Below are 25,192 nucleotides of genomic sequence, written 5' to 3' on the forward strand. Positions count from 1 at the left end.
AATTACATGACACACCCAAAAATGAGGAATCACCTCCACCTTATGGGACGACAGACAGGGCCACTAGGCAGAAAAGCCCACTAGAAATGAATTGGTCAAAGAAAATGGGAGCAGATTATCCATTGTCGCCTAAAAACAAAGCTATGCCTTCAGCCCCATTAGTTGAAGAAACTAGTGTTGAAGATTCTGAATTAACTCAAAACATACCATTGTATCCAATGATACAAGTGGCCAACCCAAATTATGATCCAGGTAATGAACATATTCACCCCAGGGTGGTAATGGTCAACAGAACATGGACAATAGAGGAGATAAGAAAGGGGGAAGGGCTGATTAACCAGGTACGCAACAGATATAGAATGAGAGCAAACTATACAGAGATAGGGAGAACAAAGCAAAATGATAATGAAACCTTTGATGAATATCGAGTGCGCATGACAGAAGTATTTAAATTACACAGTGGACTGGTAGAAGATAATGCACCCCAAGGTGCTTATCAACAGCAATTGCAAAATGCCATCCACGTAGGGTCCAAGCCAGCAATACAAATTAGGGTGACCAAAAATTATATCGGAAGGAACACTGGAACTTTGAAGGAATACATAAATGACGCCCTCCATGCCGAAAAAGTAGTCAAAGACAAACAAAAACAAGTGAAGGCAACAAAAGACACTTTTTTGATAGATCAGGATAGTGACACTTTTTACCAAAATACAGGCAGAGGATGGAAAAGCAAAAGAGGACGACGAGGAGGATCAAATAGAGGAGGCTCCAAAGGCCACGGGAGAGGATTTGTACCTTATAGTGAACGAGAATGTTGGAATTGCGGCGAAAAGGGCCACTTGGCACACAATTGTCCAGATAAACAAAAACAATTATGACGAGTACAAGATCAAAATAAATCAGATTCTCATGTAACAAAGTGGGAACCTGACTGCCAAGATGAAATGGAAATTAGCCTAAATATACAGGAGATATTTGCATGAGACAAAAAAGAGCCAGAGATCAAATTATGTGTGCATACTGAAGTTAAAATTTGCTAAATAAATGGAAAAGAATTACAAATAGCTTCTAAAAGTGAAATAGAGAATAAATCAGAAAAGTAAGACGAACAAAAAGGTGTGTTCTTAGTGGGATCTATGTGGTCTTATATGTTGTGCGTCATCCTTTTGTGCTGGTGTGTGTGTGCGTGTGCGCGCAGAGGATCCTCATGAATGGGTGTGTATATGAGTGTGAGTGAGATGTGTGTTCTATGAAAGAAATCAGTCATGAAGAATGTTCAGGAGGCTGTTGAGCGATAATATGGAAATTGAGAAGTAGACGATGATGTGTTTAAGTTGGTTAGAGAAACTAAGATGAGCAAGGTGTGTGCAATAGAGAAAATAAGGCGTGTGTGGCAGAAAGTTACGAGAACGGTGGCTTGATAGGATGAGAATAAGAGACAACAAATGTTGTGTAGAAGACATTGAAAGATGTCGAATGTGAACATGACGAAGGGCGCAACAGCAAAGTTCGCCTGCCCTTTGAGAGGGTGAGACTGATGAGCGTGCCTGCACTCGCGCGTGGGGGTGCTATGGCTGTGGGCGGGCCAGGGACAGTGTGAGTTTCTCAGAGAATGTTTGAAGCAGAGTGATGCTTAAGGAAGATGTGACAACATTTGCATGAAGGATAAAAGGCACTGATGAGATAAAAAAAAAAGAAAGAGGTATAATCAAAACGCCAAAATAGAGGATGACGTTTGCGCAGCGTTGTTTGTTGGTATTGTTTGTGAGCTGTGTCTCTGTTGTAAGTTTTTGTGTTGTCTGTGTGCTGTCAGTGTTATGTGTTAAAAGGATGAAATTGGCTAATGTAGGTGCACAAAATAATTGATTTGCACCGCAAAACAAAAGCAATTTTGAAAAAATAAGAAGAGAAGAAAGGCAAGCAATTTTTTGTGGGCAGAAACTGGTCCACACTGCATTAATGCCTAGCCCTGATGAAACAAAATTTGAGAGATGGAAAGAACTTGCTTTCTGGAATTGGATGGAGCAAAATTATGAAATAACGACATTTCAAAGCTAAATTTAGATGAAACAGTCAATTGGTTGTGTCAAGACTGTACAAGTTTTTACATTTGAGAATAAGAGAGCGATTTAGTTACCGTAATTTTCGGACTATAAGTCGCACCGGAGTATAAGTCGCACCAGCCATAAAATGCCCAAAAAAAAGAAAAAAAAAAAAAAAAGTTAAAGTTAAAGTCCCAATGATCGTCACACACACATCTGGGTGTGGTGAAATTTGTCCTCTGCATTTAACCCATCCCCGTGTGATTTTGATCCATCCCCTGGGGGAGAGGGGAGCAGTGAGCAGCAGCGGTGCCGCGCTCGGGAATCATTTGGTGATCTAACCCCCTAATTCCAACCCTTAATGCTGAGTGCCAAGCAGGGAGGTAATGGGTCCCATTTTTATAGTCTTTGGTATGACCCGGCCAGGGTTTGAACCCACAACCTTCCAGTCTCAGGGCGGACACTCTACCACTAGGCCACTGAGTTGGTTAACAACCATATATATGTATATAAGTCGCTCCTGAGTATAAGTCGCCCCCCCACCCAAACTATGAAAAAAAACCGCGACTTATAGTCCGAAAATTACGGTAGTTAAAGTTAAGAAACAACAACTATTAACTATTAAATTAATTTACTGGCAGTTATTTTGTTGATTTTTATTTATTTATTTTTCTTTCTCGATTAGTGGATTGGTTTGTCACCTTGAGAAAGGAAAAATTAGGATGAGGAACACGAGTTGAGACAACCAGTTACACACGCAGAACGTGTGCACTGGGACACTGAGAAGCATTTTAAAAAGGTATGTCAAATTAAATGATGATGAAATCATATGTAGTAATACAACACTTTACTACATATGGATTCTCTAAATCAGTGGTCCCCAACCACCGGGCCGCGGACCGGTACCGGTCCGTGGGTCACTTTGTACCGGGCCGCCAAGCCACACAGAAAAAAAAAAAAAATTGTTTTAATCGACGATCAATTAATTCAGGTCAAGACGCTCGTCCCGGTCACGTGACATGTCACCTCAGTTGAACCCGCAAAGCTAGCAAAAATGAGTAAGTATTTATTTTGAAAAATATAAAAAAATTGGCGATTCTCTCCCAATTACATCTGTCGGTTCAGGTCAAGACGCTTGTCTCGGTCACGTGACATGTCACCTCAGTTGAACCCGCGAAGCAAGCAAAAATGAGCAAGAAACAGAGATGTTTGGAAAGCTTCTTCGGAAAGGGAAAAAAGCCCAATGAGGAGACGGAAGAAGAGGCTACGACTTCTAAGAAAAGGAAAGCTGCATTTAAAAGACTATGACGCGCCAAGCCCACTCTGCATAATATGTGGCGACAGGCTAGCTAACGAGGCAATGAAGCCCTCAAAACTGCTTCGGCACATGGAGACCAAGCATCCTGCATTAAAAGACAAACCTTAACCACTTCGGGTGTCATTGTCTCCGATTACGCCTAGATGGGACCGGCTCGTTTCTGAGAAACAAGCTCAGTGCTCCCACTAATTCAATGTAATGGTGAGTTTTATTTTAATGTCGTTTATACTTGTTTTTATGCCAGTCGTATCATTTTATTTCATCGTATTCATATATTTGTTATAAATGTATTATTTATTTATATAAATGTATTATTTAGTTATATAAATCTATTATTTATTTATATAAAGGCCGGTCCGCGAAAATATTTCTGACACGTAACCGGTCCGTGGCGCAAAAAAGGTTGGGGATCACTGCTCTGCACTACCGTTCAAAAGTTTGGGGTCACAAAATTGTTTGGGTGACCCCAAACTTTTGAACGGTAGTGTAAATAATATTATAATAAAATATTATGAATTAAATATTATAAATTATATCTTATATTTGTATAAGATTATATATAATCTATGAATATAAGTATACATATATATTATAAGATTTTTTACACAGAAGATTATATATATAATCTATAAATAATTATCTAAATAAATATATACACTACCGTTCAAAAGTTTGGGGTCACCCAAACAATTTTGTGACCCCAAACTTTTGAACGGTAGTGTAAATCATACAATTGAGTAAAATAAAACATACATTTTGATTTTTATTCAAATTTCTAAAATTCTTGTGACAAACGATGAGAAAATGATTGAAAAGTAACTAAAGAAATTACAAGAAAGTGAAAATGTCTAATCATTTGCTACCTGAGTCGCTTCCCATTCGGGGAGGCCATCCATTTACTTGCTCAGCTAGTTGTGGAAGCAGTCCAATTGCCACAAAAAGTAGCTATATGCAAGTGTGCAGTGCACACACACAAGACTGATAAGGTGTCAAGAGGTAACAAGCTTGCAGACAGAACCGCAAAGCTGCAGCGCAAAAGACACTTCAAATTGTACACGCACAAGAAGCAGATTAAATCACTGACATTGTGCAGCAACAAAGTCCATAGACTGAAATTCAATTATGGACAAAACGAGGGGCAAGAGTAGAGAATGGCATCTATAAATGACCAGAAGACAGACCTATCCTACCAAAGAACCTATACAAATGGGCAGCAATATTGAACCATGGTGCGTGTCACATGGCTCAAGAGGAGGGATAGTGGGGCAGGTCAGTCAGCTTTATACAACATACGGATTTGATTCATATTCAAAACATTTCCAAAACAATTTTTTTTTTTGGAGAGCTTGTTTAACATGCGCTAAACACAATCCACAGGGTTATACTGCCTGGTCATAATAGATGCATTCTCAAAATGGTTTGAATTGGTTTCAACAAAAACACTGAATGCCTTAACAGTGGCAAAAACGTTATGTAAAGAAATACGGAGTTATGGGATTTCGGAGATAAATTCTCATTATAATGATAAACTTTGTAAATCAAGTAATGGGGAGAATAAGCACAATGTTCCATAAAGACTTAAAAATCATTGTGCATACCATCGCCGAAGTGCAGGATTAGTATAAAGTGTGAAGAAGTGCATGGAAGAAACTGGAAGATCATGGACAAAATGTTTAGACCTGGTCAAACTGTACATAAATATTACAAGTACCGTAAATTCCGGACTATAAGCCGCGACTTTTTTCCAAAATTTTGAACCCTGCGTCTTATAGTCAGGTGCGGCTTATATAAGGATTTTTTTCGTGATTTTTGTGATGGCTTGATCACTTTTATACACTGCGGTATCTTGAAGAAAAAAACAACAACAAAAATACTATTTTGAAACACTACTATGGCTGCTGCTTATTCTGGCTGTGTTGCTTGTGACTATTATGAGCTTTAGTAGGAATGCACGCGAGGTGACCTGCGTCAAAGGGCTCTAAACCCTTTCTCTTACTCTGCCATGTGACTCAGAGATTACACAAAGCAGTGGCGCTGTTTGGACCATCTGCATTGTATTAAAACCCAATCAATCAGCATTTAAATTCAATTCTTCTGACATTTTGCTCACCAAAAACAAGTTGTAATGAACGTGAACTTTTAATGCATTTTATTCAGAAGGTTACTTTGAACCCCGAGGCTTAAATGGCGGCGCGGCGTATTTATGGATTTTTACGGCCTCCAGGGGGCGCTCTAGCAGGAAGCAAGGGCGAGACAGACGAAGAAGAGATAATGCCCCGAAAAAGACGTGCTAGTTTGTGTTTTGAACATTCCGCGCATCACGCACACACCCTCATCATGGAAAACACACGAAGAAATGCATTTGATGCAGCTTTTAAGTTAAAAGCAATCGATTTGGCTGTCAAAGAGGGAAATAGAGCTTAAATGGCGGCGCGGCGTATTTATGGATTTTTACGGCCTCCAGGGAGCAGGGGGCGCTCTAGCAGGAAGCAAGAGCGAGACAGACGAAGAAGAGATAATGCGCCGAAGAAGACGTGCTAGTTTGTCAAGACGGACATTACTGAAAGGAAGCTTTTATACACAAACCGTCATTATGGGGGACAAAAGAAATGCATATGAAGCCGCTTTTAAGCTAAAGGCAGTCGATGTTGATGACATTGTGTTGCGTCACCCTTTTTCTTTATTTCGTGGTCCCGTCTACTCTGGAGCTATACGTGTCGCTCGCTAGTTTAATGTAATTTAGCGCTTCGTGCATGAATAAAATTAGCATGAACAGACCCTCATCACACTCAGTTGTCTTATGGTACTTAGACCTGACAGCATGCTCCCTAGTGCAAGTGCAGGCGATTGAGGAAGCAGCAGGCACAGCGAGACTGGGGAGGGAGGTGCCCTTGCCACAAGTAGCAGCGCCCCTGTTTGAAAACATTAAACCGACTTTCCCACAACCCACCGATTTGGCCCCCACTATGTTCCCTTATGATGCGAAAATGTCACCAGCACAACATTTTGTAACGTGTGGAGAGTTGGATTGAAACCACAGGTCGCCATCCGGCTCTCTCGCCCGAGGTGCTCTTCCGGACGGCGCTGGTGGATGGGCTTTCGCCAGATGTGAAGAAGCAGCTAATGTCAGACCCTGACATTCTGGTTTGTGCCGAAGCACGATTTAAACGTCATCTTGCATCACTGCAGAGCGTTCACTGAGTCACAAGCTAAAGTTGAGAACGAGACAGATGCATTATCCAAACAGTTGTTGAAATTACAATTGGCAAAGATACATGGTGAAGCTAAACAGTCGAAATCACAGAAAAAGGAAATGCAAATGACACAGGCTCCTCAGGTGGTGGGGCGCGGAAGGGGCCAGTTCCGGGGCGGATACAGAGGCCGGGCAGGGAGTGCACCCGCCTACCTGGGGAGGGCGACATACAAACCCTATTCGCCCAACGCATGCTTCATCTGCGGCGAAACCGATCACCGGGCAAGAGGATGCCCACAGTATCGGCCGCGCGGAGCCGCCCACACAGCCGGAGGCCCGCCACACCATCCCGGGGCGCCGATGCAACAGGCAGGAACAGCTCCGTCTGGTGGACGGCCCTGGCAACAACCACAAACACACGGAGGTCAGTACTACCAACATGATGATCTCTGGAGTGGACAATTTGAATAGGGCCGCCCGGGGAGCCAGGGAAGCAGTGGCCCGGCGGAGCCAATGCTTCATGTGACAGTGGAGGGAAAACCTGTGCAGATGCTGGTGGACACGGGAGCAACTTATTCATCCATAAACACTGTCCTACCTGTATCCTCACTGTCAAAGACAACAACAACCTTCGTCGGCTTCTCGGGACAACCACGAACTCTGCCTTTTACCAAGCCACTTGAGACGGTGATCACCCGGACGGGGTGTAGACTGTAGCACAAATACATCCATTCCACAGACACTCCGATCAATTTGATGGGGAGGGATTTGCTGTCAGCCGTTGAAGCCAGAATCCTGTGTGGGCCAGAGGGGGTCATTATTCAATTTCCAGATGGCGTCAGCATCCCGTGCTCACAGCAGCTACAACAACATGGCCAGTGGCTGATGGCGCCCCTACCGGCAGAAGCAGAAACTGCAACCATTTATTGGGCCAGGCTGGAGCCAGAGACCCCTGCTGGTGGCGGTGTGTTCTCGACCTACCTGCTGTGGAAGCCCTGGATCTGCTCACTGGCGCCATACCACCCACCTGTTGATCCTTTGCATTGCACTCTATATTATGACCGAAAAGGTGATGATGTATATCGGGATTTGTTCGAAGAAATTGAAGGGCACATGTGGGATTTAACTTCATCATGCATTTTAATTGGCAAAGAGGGAATGGATGAGACGCAGCCTATCAAACGGCCTCAATATCGTTGGCCGAAAGAGGCGGACCAAGGCATGGAAGACACTCTGCGCGGCCTCTGGGACGCAGGGGTGTTGGAAGTGTCGTGTTCCGCATGGAACACCCCGTTGAGGCCAGTCCGGAAAGCAGATGGGAAAACATGGCGCATGGCACATGATCTGAGACCAGTGAATGATGTCACTATCACTCCTGTTCTTCCTGTGCCGGACCCGCACCGGATCCTAGCGTCATTGAACCCTGCCTACCAGTGGTTAACCGTGATTGACTTTGCCAATGCCTTCTTCTGCCTCCCGCTTTCCCCCTCAGTGCGGCACGTGTTCGCATTCACCTACAATGGGATGAAACTGCAATACACTCGCATGCCGCAGGGATTCAAAAACTCGCCAGGATTGTTCAATCAGGTCCTCAAGGAACTCCTCGAACCATGCCAAATGCCGGACGGCTGTTGCAGTATGTCGATGATTTGTTGATTGCAGCAAAAGACGAGCAGGCAAGTCTTGCGGGAGCAAAGAAAGTGTTGTTGTGGTTAGGGGAGAAAGGGTTCAAGGAAGAAATTGCAATGCTGTCGCCAACAAGTCACTTTTCTGGGTCGAGTGCTGACCCCTAGTGGCCTCGCCATGTCGCCCGAGCATAGAAACTCCATTCTCCGGCATCCACGGCCCGCCACTGTCCAGGAGATGCTATAATTCCTGGGGTTGTGCGGCTATAGCAGACACTACATCCCCTGCTTTGCCGACAAAACCGGTGTCCTCCGAGCCCTGATCCGCGAACAGGGGGCCAGGAACCTCAAGGCTTGCCTGGTCTGGACACCGGAGGCTGCCGAGGTCTTCGTGTCACTGGTGCAGGAGCTGGCCTCTGCTGCGACTTTGGCCACTCCTGACTACACCCTGCCCTTCCATTTAGATGTCTCCATTTCAGGAAAAGTTGTGAATGGAGCTCTGTACCAGAAAATTCAGCATGGATGTGCAGTGCTGATGTATTGCAGCGTCCCCTTGGACAACATTGAGCAAAGACAACCCGATTGTTCCAAATATGCTGCTGGCCTGGCAAAGATCTTACTCAAAACAACCCACACGGTCATGGGACATCCAGTCTATGTGTTAACTGATCATGCGGTGTCCTCATTTGTCGCATCAGCGTCATTCACGTTGACTCCGCTGCGACAAACACGGTTGTTGAAAATATTTACTGCTCCAAATGTCAACTATGTCCATTCCGGAGTGAACATGGCCGATCAATTGATGGTGGGTCCCCATGAGTGTGCATCAAAGGTCCAGAAAGTGGCGAAAGTCCGACCTGACCTCTATTCCACTCCGCTCGGGCACGGTCGAGTGGTGTTCACAGATGGCTGCTGTTGGAGAGACAAAAAGGGCTTCCTCCATGCGGCCGCGGCTGCGGTCGAGTGGAGGGATGGTTCCTTCCAGCCTCTTAGAGTGATGAAGCTCACCACCCGCCCATCGGCCCAGGCGGCAGAAGTCTTTGCCTTGGTGTTAGCCTTACGACAGTGTAAGGGGGAAGCCGTCACCATCTATTCAGACTCCGCTTATGCGGTGTCGGCGGCCTTAATCGATCTGGTAGGGTGGCTACAGAATGGGTTCACAACGGCCAGAGGCTCGGAGATTGCACACAAGGACTTGATGTTGCAGTTGTTCGAGGCGTTGAAGTACCCGAGCGAGGTGGCCGTTGTCAAAGTGCCTGGTCACTCCAAAGCTGACACCTTAGTGGCCAGGGGAAACCAAGCGGCTGATGAATTGGCCAAACAGACGGCCGGGTACGGCGGGGCAGCGGACATGATGGTGTCCCGCGGTCCAGTAATTGTGGACGGGGAACACCCCGACTCCCGTTTGCCTCTGTCACTCTCACATGCCGATCTGTGTGCCGCCCAGGACGCCACGTCCCCGGAACAAAAATCTGTCTGGCTGGCAGCAAAGGCTGTCAAACGATCTTGTGGGCTTGTGGGTAGGACCCAAAGGACAGCCCGCTCTTCCGGAAGGAAGGCTGATGGCGGAGGTCCTGTCACAGGCACACACACCTTCCCATGTGGGTCCCCATGCCATGATGATCCATCTCCGAAGTTGGTGGCATCCCAGACTCTCAGACGTGGTCTGGAAATTCGTTGCGGATTGTGAGTCTTGCCAGACGTTCAATGCACGCCCTACGCTGAAGCCTGTTTCAACCGGCCCCGTGGCCGGGGGCAGAGGTGGTCATTGATTTCACCGACATGAATACAAGAGTGAATGGAAAACGCTTTTTGCTTGTGTTGGTTGACGCTTACTCGGGCTGGCCGGAGGCATATCCGTGCTCGAAGGAAGATTCTGCTGCTGTGATCAAGGCTTTGATCACCCATTACATCCCCACCCATGGTTTCCCGGCCCTGATCCGATTTGACAATGGCACACACTTTAACAACAAAGCCTTGGCCAAGGTGGAATCAATTTTGGGGTTGAAGCATCGATTTGGTTGTGTGTACCATCCTCAGAGCCAGGGTAATCCGTTAACAAGCACACTGGATTCGCACCGTTTGAATTGATGACAGGTCGTCTAATGCCGGCAACGACGCTCGTCCCACCGGAGGATGTTCCGGTACCAAATTTGTCTCACACAGCATACTGGTCCTATTTGTCTGCTTTGGTATCCAGTGTTTCTACACAGATTGGGGAGAAATCAGCTGCGGCGGAGGAAGGCGTGTCAGTGGAGAAACAGCTCACGCCGTACGTGTACGTCCGAGTCATCTCCAGGAAGTGGACGGACCCCCGGTGGAAGGGCCCCTTTCGTGTCTTGGCCAGGACGTCTCACGCGGCCCAGCTCGACTTCAAAGGACGCAGGTGGTATCACTACTCGCAACTCCGTCCGGCCCCAGAGTTTGTTCCGTCAGGATGAAGGTGTCCCTGTTTGGCCGTGTCACGGACCCGGCCAAGAGGGGGGGGGTTAGGAGGAGTAGGAGTAGCAGAACGGAGGAAGAAAGAGGAGGGCCCGAAAGGGTTTTCAGAATTAATTTTAGTAGGAGTGCTAATCATAGGCTGTGGTTGTGGTGTGGTGATAACAAATTGTACGACCGCCTCCCGGCAAGCGCCTCGGGGGTGTGTGCGCTTGTCTCACTGATTATGCCTGTGTTAGTTGTCCCTGTTGATTTCCAGAGCATCAACTGGAACACGGAGCTCCCGTTGACGGGGCTGTTGCGACAGGCACGGCCGTCACCATGGCTGAGCGAAAACGACCCAACATATATAGACGCCATCGGTGTGCCTAGGGGTGTCCCAGATAAGTATAAACTCGTTAATCAAGTGTCCTCGGGATTCGAGAGTATCCTCCTATGGATCACCCCCAATAAAAATGTAGACTGTATTAATTACGTTCATTACAATGTCCAACGACTGGGTAACTATACAGCTGAATCATTTGCAGCAGTTCATGAACAATTGGCTGCAACGTCGTTGATGGCGTTCCAAAACAGAATTGCGTTGGACATGTTATTGGCTAAGGAGCATGGTGTGTGTGGAATGTTTGGTGATGCATGTTGTACTTTCATCCCAAACAACACGGCACCAGGGGGCCGATTGACCAGGACGTTGGAAGGACTAAGGACACTGAACAAAAAGATGAAAGATTATTCAGGTGTACGCACCGATATTTGGTCTGATTGGATGAAAACGTTCGGAAGCTGGAAAGGCCTCATCATGTCTGTGCTTGTTGCTGTGGCTATTTTTACTGCAATAATGATTTTATGCGGCTGTTGTTGTATTCCATGTATTAGATCATGAGCCGCCGGGGGAAGAAAGGACCGACAGCGTGCTGGTCGCTGCTTGCTAGAGTAACGGGTGATGACCTCATAAATGAGGTCATGAGAGGGAATAAAGGGAAATGTGCTTTCGGCAGTTTGCAAACATATTTTATTGAGGCTGCGTTAGACTTATATATAATCACATCAACATAATCTCCAGTAGTGGCTGTACTTATATAATCACATGATGAGTGGTAAGCAAATGTGCAGGCAACTGCACGAAGTTGTTTTCTTCGAAGTGTTGTGCAACAGGATGTATCATCTGCCAGGCGGGAACAGGGAGGACGTGCAACTGGCGAGAACATCTCAAGGTCGGTGAGAAACGAGAATAACATCCTGTCCTTGTGGTCGGGCTTCGCGGGAAAAACCCAACCGCCAGACAGCTGCACTCAGCGATAACACCCAGTGGGGAGGAGACGGCCATCGACCAATCATCACACAATGTTTTACATGTTTGAATATTCATATTGTGTTTCTATATAACTGGGCAACCCGGATGAATGTGTTGTCTCTTGATGGTGACAAAAACACACGAGCTTTGGTGTGAGGGACCTGGGACCCAGGCACCTGTATTATCTTGCTTTGTCAGGAATAAACAATTGGTAAATTCGGTCTGATTGGTCAACTGGTCTTCTCTTTGACAGAACGAACTCGCAAAATTGTTAGGTGCGCCAGTGTGTGGATTAGGGACATAGCAACTCATGTGTTAAGTGTTGATCGCAATTTGGAGTCAGATCAATAACTAGAATCCGTAAACTAACAGTTACCATGATTTCTGTTTGCGTCGCCCCTCCCCTCCTGTGTTACCTCAATCAATGTAATCACAGTCACCTGCCTCTTGTTACCTGTCTTGTATTTAAGTCCTGTCTGCCCCTCACTCCCCTGTCAAGATCGTTGATATCGTTCTTGTTTCTTGGTTCCTGTTTTTCTGTTCTGTCTGTCAACCAACCCTGTCGGTCGGTCCCGTTGTTTTGCTAGGAAATTATGTTAGTTTCAGTTCTGTTGGTCTTGCTCCCCTCATCCTCCCTTCCAATTACCTTTTCCTTCAATAAACCCTGGTCCAAGCTGCATTTGGTCGCCCTGCTCCATTCCGATCCGTGACACCTACGGGCAATTGAACGTGTTAACAGTCATAATGGCCCTCTGAAGGACATGTGACTACGGTGCGGCCCGCGACAAAAATGAGTTTGACACCTCTGCCTGAGAGACTTTCTGTGATTAAGGGCTGTACAAAAAAAATTGATTTGACTTAAAACAACCATTTACATATACAGTAGATATACAGCTGTTCATTATCAGCAATTAATTTAACCTTTTAAATATACCACTTACACACATTAGATATCAAAATTATACTTATTATTTGCCTTAAAGTATATACAATACAAAAGAGAAGAAAAATACAAAAAGACTGTCGAGACACCTTGACAAGGCACGAGTTGCACCAGGGAGCTTATTGGCTGACACAGAGTCAGTCTTACAAGGCTTGGTGGGAAAAAAGAAGACAATTTAATACTTTTGAAGCAAAATCCACAGATGTGTCACACCGTGGTGAGGTTCTCTTGTCTGAGGTTTTGTCTTTTCCAGGTATTTCCTGTTTAATTTTGAAATCCCGATTCCCCTCATGCCTTACCAAGCCTCGCCTCGCCCTTTTGGAGCACCTTTTGTTTGAACTTTTGCAGCCCCTGTTTTTTTTCCCCTCAGTTTGATGTTTTGTTTGCTTTATTTAATAAATTGTTGCCTTGACGGCCAATCCATCTCTGTGCCCAAGTCCTCCCTTCATCAGGTGGTGTCAAAACGAAAATATAAAATTATCTCTTTTGGTGTGAAAACCCCCAAAAACAAAAACACAGTCATATCAATCTTCACATATACAGTACAATGCATTTCCCTCCCAAAATGTACTTATATATCAGTTTCAGAGAATCTTAAAATAAAACACCATATAGTCCTACTGCAAGTGCATTGCAGTGTCATGATACCACAGGCAGCCGTGGCTCAGGCAGTACAGCGGGGAGTTTAGAAACTGGAGAGTCGATGGTTCTAACTAGGGGTGTAAATCGCGGGTTTTGTCACGATACGATATCATATCGATACAAAGAACTACGATACGATATTTGCCGATATCTTAAAGCCTCCTGTGATTCATTCACGATACATCACGATATAGTGCTCCACGATCGATATTTTTTATTTTTTATTTTAAATAAAAAATATAGAAAAATATCCTGATTTATAACAATTCATACGCAAAATCAACAAGGTACTGCAAACTCTTTATTTAGGAAATTACAAGAGTATTGTAGTATACAAAGTGCTTATTTTAACACTGAACTTTATCAAATTCCTATATTTTTTCTCATATAAGTAAAGAAAAATGAATATTCTTTCTTTTGTAATACCATTAACTTTAAAGTGCATTACTGAACTATTCTACTATTATATTTTCTTTGGAATCCAAAGTCCTTCCAAACGAATGACTTGAAGCCCAAAGGGGAGTGAATTTCCTCGTCTTCTTGGACACTAGCCATAGCACCAGCCCAGGAGCTGCGTAGTTGTCGGCTCCCCTTTCACGTGCCTGCTCTGCTCACAACACAACACGCCGCGTACTGCTCCCGGAAAGAGGAAGCAAGCAACAATGAACTGGATTTCAAAATAAAGTCGCGTCTAATGTCCGAGGTCAAACACGGCGATATAAATCGATGTTTACGTTTAGTATCGATGCCAATAAATCGTAGAGCATTATATCGATTCATCGATGTGTATCGATGAATCGTTACACCCCTAGTTCTAACCCAGCTCTGTCTAAGTCATGTGTCATCATCTCCTTGGGCAAGACTACAGATAAAAAAATAGCTGTTCACTAATTCTGGTGCATCTATAGAAATGTTCATTGATGTACATTGTCCCTGTCAAATAAACAAAAACAATAAATTACAATACATACAAAACATTCATTTATTCATGTAGCGTACAGCTATAGCTGTAACAAAGCACTACATACAATGGTATAACCACAGACAGTGAAAACAGTAAATCAAAACACAAATTAATATACAGCAGTAGTAATATATAAGTGCTGGATAATAAATTTGAATAATTTGAAAGATCATAGTTTTTTATACTGTTTAATGCATTTTTGTGCAGAAAGCAAAACAACCTCTTTGGAGTATTTCACAGAACTCGCCACCTGCTATCAGCTGAGCTTTCCAAAAGCCCCATTCGGGCCATTTAACTGTGACACAGTTGTTTCATTGAATTAGAATAACGGAGAAACTGTATCACTGAATTTGACACATTTTTATGATAATTAGAAAATTCACTTTCTCAGTATATTGTGGCTGCCCCTTTCGCCAGAAGTATCCATGGCATCATTCTAACCAGTTTGTTGCAGGTTTCCACACTAACAGCTTCTCAGGCAGTCACGATGTTCTGCTTGAGTTGGTCCAGCGTAGTCAGCTTTCTATCACGAATTTTTCCGCTCATGAGGCAAAGCCAACCAAAGAGTGGTTCGCTGAAAAACAGTTTAAAGTTTTGGCCTGGCTAGCCAACTTGCCTGACCTCATTGTCATTAAAACCTTTGGGCCATCGTCAAGCGAAAAATTCGCAACAGAAAGTTGTTAAGTTCTGTAAATAATCTAACAAGTAGGACAGGTGCGGTAATTATCTGACTTGCTTTCTGCATAAAGAAATGCATTCAAATTCTAAACTGTGCTTTGCAAATTATTCTAATTCATTGACCAGCTAACCTGTATTAATAGACACCAATAACAATAACAACAAAGTCAATCTTATGGACTGAAACAGAGCAAAAAAAAGTCCATCTCCGACACATTGAGATATTGAAATCAAAGTTATTTATTTATTCTAGAATCTATATGGATGGTGGTTCAGGCATTTAAGCTCTCCCAATCTCCTTTCCATTCTCTGATGCTGCAGCATGTAAAGCAATCCATTAGTCTTAGCTTTGCCTGAGATATTAAGTGGACAACAGTCCATTAAGACCATCATTTTAGTTCATCTCTGAAATGATTTGCGCCAAATTAAATTCTCTCAAATGTAATAGAATGCATATTTATAGCATTTCCTGCCCATCTACCACCCACATTTGATGTAACAAGTTAAAAGCGATTTTTTTAATAAACAATAATCAATGGGACAATATGAGTGATGTAAATTCTTATTCAGCTAAAAGAAGAAATTTTTTTAACATAATAAACAGGTAAGTAGTGAACTAGAGTGCACAGATAATAATAACACATGCTATAGAGGCTTTGCAGTCACGTGGTTTTATCACGTGATTTTGTGTTATGCCGCCATCTTGGCGGTCAACTCGTCAGCTCGTTCCTACGTGTTTGTATAGATTGTTTTATTTCTGCGCTACATTTTCACCGATTTCATCCGAGTTATGGCTGATTTGCTATCCAACGAAGTTGGGCATTTGGATGAAGAATCCAAGAAACGTTACAGAGAGAAGTTGAACCTTGTTGGCACAACGGATCCGTACCTTTCACCGAGAAGCATGCTAAAATCGCCTGAGCATTTTGCAACAGCCGACCTGCCTGAACTCTCATATCCAGATATTTATAATTACCTCGTCGATTCACCATCTCCATACACTGGAAAGGACCTTAAGGCATACAAGAGTCTGGATGCCTACAAGTATTTTACAGCAGGTTTTGTGCATGATGGGCTGATATGGCAGATCCCAAACAAGAATCGATTTCTTCTCATGACCAAGGTAAGGAAAAAGCACGCACGTGGCAGTAACAGTGTGATTGTGAAAAAACTACTGAAGTGATTCTAATGAAAACTCACATTGTTAAGCTTTTTTTTATTACAAAAGGCCTCTTGTTCAAAAATGAATGATTCATGAGAAAACCTACCAAATGCCAGGTAAAATATGCATAAATGGACAGTAAGAGGTCTAGCCTTGTATATTATATCCAAATTAGGGACTGATAATAATATAAGGTATGTCATATTATCTGTTTCAGGTAAAACACTCAACGGATGAATGATCCTCCCCTCAGACCTTGGGTAGCAATAGCGAAAGATGGTCAGATCATGCTGTGCTGCCACTGTACCTGCATGGCTGGATTGGGTGAAACATGTTCACATTCAGCACTCAGTAATTAATATATATATCATAAATAATTTATTGTTCTCCAACCTGTTACAAATCTAATCATAGTGAAAACAATTTTTATTCAAATGTTTTTCAGATATCTGCGGTTGAAGAAGAGTCCAGGGGCCAAGCAACATCAACAACTTGGTTTCAACAAAGAGCTGGGCGAATTACGGCCTCGAATTTTAAGGCAACAACCAGGACCAATGTCTGAAAGATTCTTCATTCCATGTACAGCGTTTCAAACTGTCCTTCAGTTCATCAAGTTCTGCACGCAGATTTTTACACTCTGCAGTGAGGGAATCCATTGCTTCCCCAGTGATATCTGTCTGTGTGGCAGTAGTCACCATGCCTTCTTTTCGAATCTCAGCGTGCACCACATCTTCACCAGCGGGTAGTTGATCATTTTCACAAGGGACAGACTGGGAAATATTGACAAGTGCTGCTGCTGCTGCCAATGCCCTCTCGCTGTCTCTCTTGCGCTGCTTGAGAATTTGTCTTCTCTCAAAGATCTTCATTGAACATTTGAGTTTTCGTTTGTGAGGTGACTGGGTATGCTCAAATATATTTGGCACATAGTCTGGGGATAGTGGATCTTTGCTTTTTGCACCTGAAACAATTAAACAATCACATTATTCATCATGACTACCATAAATAATTAAGCACGTTGTTGAAGGGGATATACACAGTTCAATTTGTTTTGTAATGGCATTTCATAACTTGACATATTAAAAAACTGAATAGAGTGAAATCATTCAGATACTGTGTTAGGGTAGTGTTCACTCTAACTTATTTTGCAAGAACCACACTGGAGACAAGTTAGTCGTTTCAAACACCTGCAGGCGGAGAGTTCACTCGTCGCTGTGCTTACAGCGATGGTCGAATGAAGTCTGAAGTCAGGCCTCATCGGGTGCATATTTATTGAGAAGAAACACAGTGGGGTTGAGAGTGGGGGTGTGAGGACCCAGGATGGGGTGAAGACGCTCCCCTGCTGATCAAAGCATAGCAGGGGGCCTTTTACGACTTTGTGGAAACAAAGCAACTTTGATTGCTTCCTCTGCAGCTAGTCAATCAGGTGAAAATATCTTAGCACTTTGGTCTACTACTTTTGGTAAGACAGGACAAGCTAGGTAAATTATTACAGGTTACATTCCAACATAATCATACGATGAAGATATTCTGCAAACCCTAACATACTGTAACTGTCTGTTCAAGTTGCTACCATTTTTATTTTTTGTTTATTTTTGCATGATGCCTCATCTGATTGGCTTGAAAACTTAACCAATAAAAATTTTAACCTTGTGCCAATGGCTTGAAAACTTTACCAATGTAGATTTTACCTTGTGCCAAATGAAGTAACAAAAACCCTCTTGTTAAAAAATGCTACATTAAAAAAAAAAATTGTTTCACAAGGTTCATAATAATTTTTTGGGAAATTTCCTAATGCATTCACTCGAGAATTAATTGTTCAATTCCAATATGAAGTTCAATATTTACATTGATAAAGTTTTCAAGCCAATCAGATGAAGCATCATGAAAAAATAAACAAAAAATAAAAAGAGGGGGGTGAACTGAAGAAATCATCCCATTCCCTGCCTTGCTGCTCTTGCTGCCTTTCTAAAAATGCACCCAGCATTTTCAACAATCATATTTGTATCATCCCATATTGTATTATTTCACATTTTGTGAAACAAATCAGGGGTGAATAGTTTGTTTACATACCTGATATGAAGTGCTCATTGCATATCCTTGTGTAAATCGTAGGTTTCCATCGTTCACGACGAATAGCCGCGTTCCATTTATCACGTTTTTTCATGTTCGCCGGAAATCTATAGAAGCTAAGATTTGGTTTATCGCCTCGACTATTGCTACATCCAACAGCACAGCAGGTATCTGGCATTTTTAAGCTCAAATAGCAGCAGATATAACAAGAAAGCGTGTGTGAGTCGTTGACCGGCACTGAAAAGTTGACCGCCAAGATGGCCGCTAAAGGGAAATGTACTTTCGGCAGTTTGCAAACATATTTGATTAAGCCTGCATTAGACATATATAATCATATCAATCATATCAGTAGTAGTGTACTCGTGTGGTGATTAATAAGTGGAAAGGAATGTGCAGGCTACAATGAATTTGTTCTCTACAAAGTATTGTGGAACAGGATGACCAGACAGGGAGGATATCTCAAGGCCGGTGAAGAACAACTCGTCTTTGTGGTCCAGACACCTGTGCTGAGCAGGGGAAAAACCCAAACCAGGAGGAGACGACCATCGACCATCGACCAATCACCACACAATATTTTGCATGCTTGAATATTCATATTGTGTTTCTTTAAAACTGGGCAACCCGGAAGAATGTGTTGTCTCTTGATGGTCACAAGAACACACGAATCTTAGTGTGAGGGACCCGGGGGACCCAGGCGCCTGTATTAGTTTGCTTTGTCAGGATTAAACAATTGGTAAATTCGGCCTCATTGATTTATTGGTCTTCTCTTTGACAGAACGAACTCGCAAAATTGTTAGGTGTACCAGTGTGTGGATTAGGACGTAACGATTCATGTGTTAAGTGTTGATCATAATTTGGAGTCAGATCAATAGCTAAAATCCGTAGCCTAACACCGCCAAGCTAATGTGGGTAGCTTGATGACGTCAGCTGCAAAGCCTCTATTGTGTGTATTTCCCACTTTCCTATGGACTAATTGAACCCTTATAAATGTGTTATTGCAGTGGTTGTCAAACATTTTTCTCCCAGTATCACTCATAAAATACTCCCCAAGCACCACCATGATGATCAACATTAACATACAGTGAAATAGTGTTCATAAAAAAGGTCACGAGATTGTTCAAAAATATGGTGTCCCACGCCTACTGCCCGAAGTCGGTTGGGATAGGCTCCAGCACCCCTGCGACCCTCGTGTGGTTCAGTGGTTTAACTAATGGATGGATGGATATATACATTTAAACAGCTTTACTACAATTATAAAAAGGAAATGTGTCAAAATGAACAATTGTATGATGAAATTCTGACGACTATTTTATTTAATGTTGGTTATTCAAGATTCAAGAGTTTTTATTCACCATGTTTGAGCGTGCCAAACAAGGAATTTGACTTCGGTAAATTACAGCCTCTGTTCAACATTTAGGTGACGAACAACACTCAGGACATGTGAAAAATGGCAAATATTCTCAAACATCCCCTGATCTTAAACTCCCAAGAGGGCAAGGAAGAACTCAAAACTCCAGCTAGGGGAACTGAGAAACCTTGAGAAGAGACCACAGATGGGAAGGTCCCTTATCCAGGATGACCAGGCTGCAATGGATGCAGAGAGGACACATAGTACAAACAGTGTAGACAAATTCAAAAAAGGTGTGGAGAGCAGGATGTTATTGCACAGTAATGACTCTGAGACTCTAAGAGTGGTGTGAGTTCATCAGAGCAACAGCCTGGGGGAAGAAGCTGTCTCTGTGTCTGCTGGTTTTGGCTCTACTGAGCTCTATAACGCCGTCCGGAGGGGAGTAGTTCAAACAGACTGCAACCTGGGTGAGAAGGGTCTGTAGAGATGTTCCTTGCACGTTTCCTGGTCCTGGACAGGTACAAGTCTTGGATAGATGGGAGGTTGATTCCAATTATCTTTTCTGCAGTCCTGATTGTCCGTTGCAGTCTGTGCTTGTCTTGTTTGGAGGCCGATCCAAACCAGACAGTGATGGAGGTGCAGAGGACAGACTGGATGATGGCAGTGTAGAAGGTCTTCAGAAGCTCTCGCGGCAGGTTGAACTTCTTGAGCTGTCTCAGGAAGTACAGCCTCTGCTGGGCCTTCTTCCGGACAGAGTCCATGTGGCCGGTCCATTTCAGGTCCCGAGAGATTGTGGTTCCCAGGAACTTGAAGGTGTCTGTGGAGAGAATAGTATTACTGCGGATAGTGAGGGGTAGAGGTGGTGAAGGGTCTCGCCTGAAGTCCACTGTCATCTCCATGGTCTTGAGCGGGTTCAGCTCCAGGTGGTTTTGGCTGCACCAGTGGACCAGCCGCTCCACCTCCTGTCTGTACGCAGTCTCATCACCGTCCTGGATCAGTCCGATGAGAGTGGTGTGGTAAGCATACTTCAGGAGCTTCACAGGAGAGTCACCTGAGGAGAAATCGTTGGTGTAGAGAGAGAAGAGCAGTGGGGAGAGAACGCACCCCTGAGGGGCTCCAGTATTGGTGGTCCGGGTGTCAGATGTGATGCCCCCCAGCCTCACACGCTGTCTCCTGTTCTTCAGGAAGCTGGTGATCCACTGACAGGTGGAGGCAGGCACCGCAAGCTGGATGAGCTTCTGTTGGAGGATGTCAGGAGCGATGGTGTTGAACGCCGAGCTGAAGTCCACGAACAGGATCCTGGCGTACGTTCCTGGGGTGTCCAGGTGGTGCAGGATGTAGTGCAGTCCCATGTTGACCGCATCATCCACCGACCTGTTTGCCCGGTAGGCAAACTGGAGGGGGTCAAGTAGGGGGCCCGTGACATCCTTCAGGTGGTTCAGCACTAACCTCTCGAAAGATTTCATGACCACAGATGTCAGTGCGACAGGTCTATAGTCATTCAAACCTGTGATGGCGGGCTTCTTGGCCACTGGAACGATGGTGGAGCTCTTGAAGCACGAGGGCACCTCACACAGCTCCAGAGAACGGTTGAAGATCCGTGCAAAGGTGGGCGCCAGCTGCTCAGCGCAGACTTTCAAGCAGGAAGGTGACACGCCGTCTGGGCCCGGTGCCTTCCTGGTCTTTTGCCTCCGGAACATCTGGCGCACTTCCTCCTCGCGGATCTGGAGTGCGGGCGCAGCCTATGCAAGAGAGAGAGTGGGTGACAACGTTGATAGAGGTGTGGACAGAGCAGTTGTGGGGAGAGGTGAGTATGTAGATTGTCGGGATCAGATGAACTAGACAGTGGTCCGAGGTTCCTAAAGCTGCACGAGCCACAGAGTGGTATGCATCCTTAATCACGGGGTAGCAGTGGTCCAGAGTCTGTGCCCCTCTGGTGGGACCCGTTACGTGCTGTCTGTATCTGGGGAGTTCGTGTGCGAGGTTCGCCCTGTTAAGATCACCCAGAACAATGATTAGTGAATTTGGTAGAAGTTTCTCCATCTCTGTTACCTGGTCAGCCAGCATCTGCGTGGCTTCACTCGCACGTGCGTGTGGTGGAATGTAAACAGCTGCCATGACGATCGAGGAGAACTCCCGTGGTGAATAGAACGGCCGGCAGTTTATGAAAAGTGTTTCTAGGAGAGGGCTGCAAAACTCTTTCAACACCGTGACATCAGTACACCAACGTTCATCAATGTAGAAACAGAGACCACCTCCCTTTGATTTTCCGGAGAGCTCCGCGCTGCGATCTGCACGCGTTAGCCGAAACACCGCTAACTCCACGGCGTGGTGGGGGGTTCGTTCGCTGAGCCACGTTTCAACAAAGCACAGCGCGGCGGATCTGCTGAAGTCCGTGTTCCTTGAAGTGAGGAGCAGCAGTTCGTCCATCTTGTTCGCCAGGGAGCGGACATTCGCCAGATGAATTGACGGTAGGGCAGAACGGAACTCTCTCTGCCTCAGCTTTACGAGGGCTCCGGCTCGTTTTCCGCGCCACTGTCGTCGCGCTAGCTTGTATAGCACCGCCGCTCCGGCTAGAATCTCCGACAAACAGTCTGAATCAGAGAGAACAGGAGAGAAAATACCAGAAGAAGACTGTCCGATGTTTAACAGCGCTTCTCTGGTAAAAGTGATCCGGGATGGACAGCAGAGGACACAGAAAACACACAAAATAAGACAAAGAAACAGAGAGCGACTCACCGTGGCTGCCATCCGTGGCGCCATCATATGACTTGTTATCAACAAAAAGGACAACACACTTGGCACAGCTCAAAAAGGAGTATTGTATAAAAATATATATAAAAATGTTAACACCCGCGACCCCCGTGGGGACTAAGCGGTACAGAAGATGGATGGATGGATGGATGTTAACATCTAATTTGACAACAGAACTTATTGAAGGCTCAATAGTATAGAATAGAATAGGGTTAGGGTTACGGTCCCTTTCCAGTGCAAATAAGTATAAAGTAAAAGAAATCCTAACAATAAACATGACAAAGATTAAGAAGTATAAAGGAAGTATAAAGAATAAAAGTAAAAGTATCTTATTTACAGTATATACAATGTGGATATTAATATTAAGGTATGTACAGTGCACTGGTTAGCACGACCGCCTCACAGTCAGGAGGGTGCGGGTTCGAGTCCACCTCCGGCCCTCCCTGTGTGGCGTTTGCCTGTTCTCCCCGGGCCCGCGTGGGTTTTCTCTGAGCACTCCGGTTTCCTCCCACATCCCAAAAACATGCTTGGTCGGCCAATTGAGCACTCCAAATTGTCCCTAGGTGTGAGTGCGAGTGCGAATGGTTGTTCGTCTCTGTGTGCCCTGCGATTGGCTGGCAACCGGTTCAAGGTGTCCCCCGCCTACTGCCCGATGGCTGCTGGGATAGGCTCCAGCACGCCCGCGACCCCCGTGGGGACAAGCGGTACAGATAATGGATGGATGGAGGTATGAACAGGAAGTAAATAATAAATAGTTATTGCACGTTGTGTTGACAGCAGCAGTGACAGTGTAAGTATAAAGATGTATTGATATTGTGTTATGGCTGGTGATGTTTCCTCTCAGAGTTCAGTGTGGTGATGGCTCTATAAGCCGCACCGGACTATAAGCCGCAGGGTTCGAAATTGGGAAAAAAAAAGTCGCGGCTTATAGTCCGAAAATTACGGTATATGTCCGTCAGGGAAGGGAGAGGTTAGCCATCGATCCCCTACATTGAGTTACAAGTTACAGTAATAGTTGTGAGTGCCACCTCACCAAAGGGACCTATGATTCACTCATGAAGACCATTATATATTATAGAGGCTTTGCAGTCACGTGGTTTCATCACGTGATTTTGTGTTATGCCGCCATCTTGGCGGTCAACTCGTCAGCTCGTTCCTACGTGTTTGTATAGATTGTTTGATTTCAGCGCTACATTTTCACCGATTTCATCCGAATTATGGCTGATTTGCTATCCAACGAAGTTGGGCATTTGGATGAAGAATCCAAGAAACGTTACAGAGAGAAGTTGAACCTTGTTGGCACAACGGATCCGTACCTTTTACCGAGAAGCATGCTAAAATCGCCCGAGCATTTTGCAACAGCTGACCTGCCTGAACTCTCATATCCAGATATTTATAATTACCTCGTCGATTTGTTTTGTAATGGCATTTCATAACTTGACATATTAAAAAACTGAATAGAGTGAAATCATTCAGATACTGTACCTGTCTGTTCAAGTTGCTACCATTTTTATTTTTTGTTTATTTTTGCATGATGCCACATCTGATTGGCTTGAAAACTTAACCAATAAAAATTTTAACCTTGTGCCAATGGCTTGAAAACTTTACCAATGTAGATTTTACCTTGTGCCAAATGAAGTAACAAAAACCCTCTTGTTAAAAAATGCTACATTAAAAAAAAATTGTTTCACAAGGTTCATAATAATATTTTGGGAAATTTCCTAATGCATTCACTCGAGAATTAATTGTTCAATTCCAATATGAAGTTCAATATTTACATTGATAACGTTTTCAAGCCAAACAGATGAAGCATCATGAAAAAATAAACACAAAATAAAAACGGGGGGGTGAACTGAAGAAATCATCCCATTCCCTGCCTTGCTGCTCTTGCTGCCTTTCTAAAAATGCACCCAGCATTTTCAACAATCATATTTGTATCATCCCATATTGTATTATTTCACATTTTGTGAAACAAATCAGGGGTGAATAGTTTGTTTACATACCTGATATGAAGTCCTCATTGCATATCCTTGTGTAAATCGTAGGTTTCCATCGTTCACGACGAATATCCGCGATCCATTTATCACGTTTTTTCATGTTCGCCGGAAATCTATAGAAGCTAAGATTTGGTTTATCGCCTCGTCTATTGCTACATCCAACAGCACAGCAGGTATCCGGCATTTTTAAGCTCAAATAGAAGCAGATATAACAAGAAAGCGTGTGTGAGTCGTTGACCGGCACTGAAAAGTTGACCGCCAAGATGGCCGCCAAGCTAATGTGGGTAGCTTGATGACGTCAGCTGCAAAGCCTCTATAGACAGCTTAGGCCTCGACTAGTAGTGCTAGGTACTAGGTAGCAGGGCTGTGGACTCGGACTCGGGGACTCGGTCGGACTCGGTCATTTTTGCCGGACTCGGTGCTGATTTTGACCGAGTCCACCGAGTCCGACAATAAAAAAAAAATACGTTCCATTTTATTTTCATCATGCTGCTGAGAATGCGCGTAGGAATACTGTCCACAGCCCTGCTTGCTTGTTATGAAGACAAATTTAGTTGTTGCGTGCGCGCCCGCGCCTGCCTGCCTGCGTGCGTGCACGTACAAGACCCACAATGCCCCGCGCGCAGCCAAGCTGGAAGAACCAGCCGCGGTTCTCCCCTGCCGCGGTAGCGCGCACGCCTTATTTGGAAAGCGAAAAACCGATGTCGTACGGCGTCAGCA

The 25,192-nt window shown here is 44.4% G+C and overlaps 1 pseudogene; it reads left to right on the forward strand.

The window, feature by feature from the left end:
- The first annotated feature begins 7,714 nt into the window (after window positions 1–7,714).
- LOC119127482 lies at window positions 7,715–10,622 on the forward strand (annotated as a pseudogene).
- Window positions 10,623–25,192: the final 14,570 nt, after the last annotated feature.

This window comes from Syngnathus acus, chromosome 9 (genome assembly GCF_901709675.1).
Source record: "Syngnathus acus chromosome 9, fSynAcu1.2, whole genome shotgun sequence".
Lineage (NCBI taxonomy): Eukaryota > Metazoa > Chordata > Actinopteri > Syngnathiformes > Syngnathidae > Syngnathus > Syngnathus acus.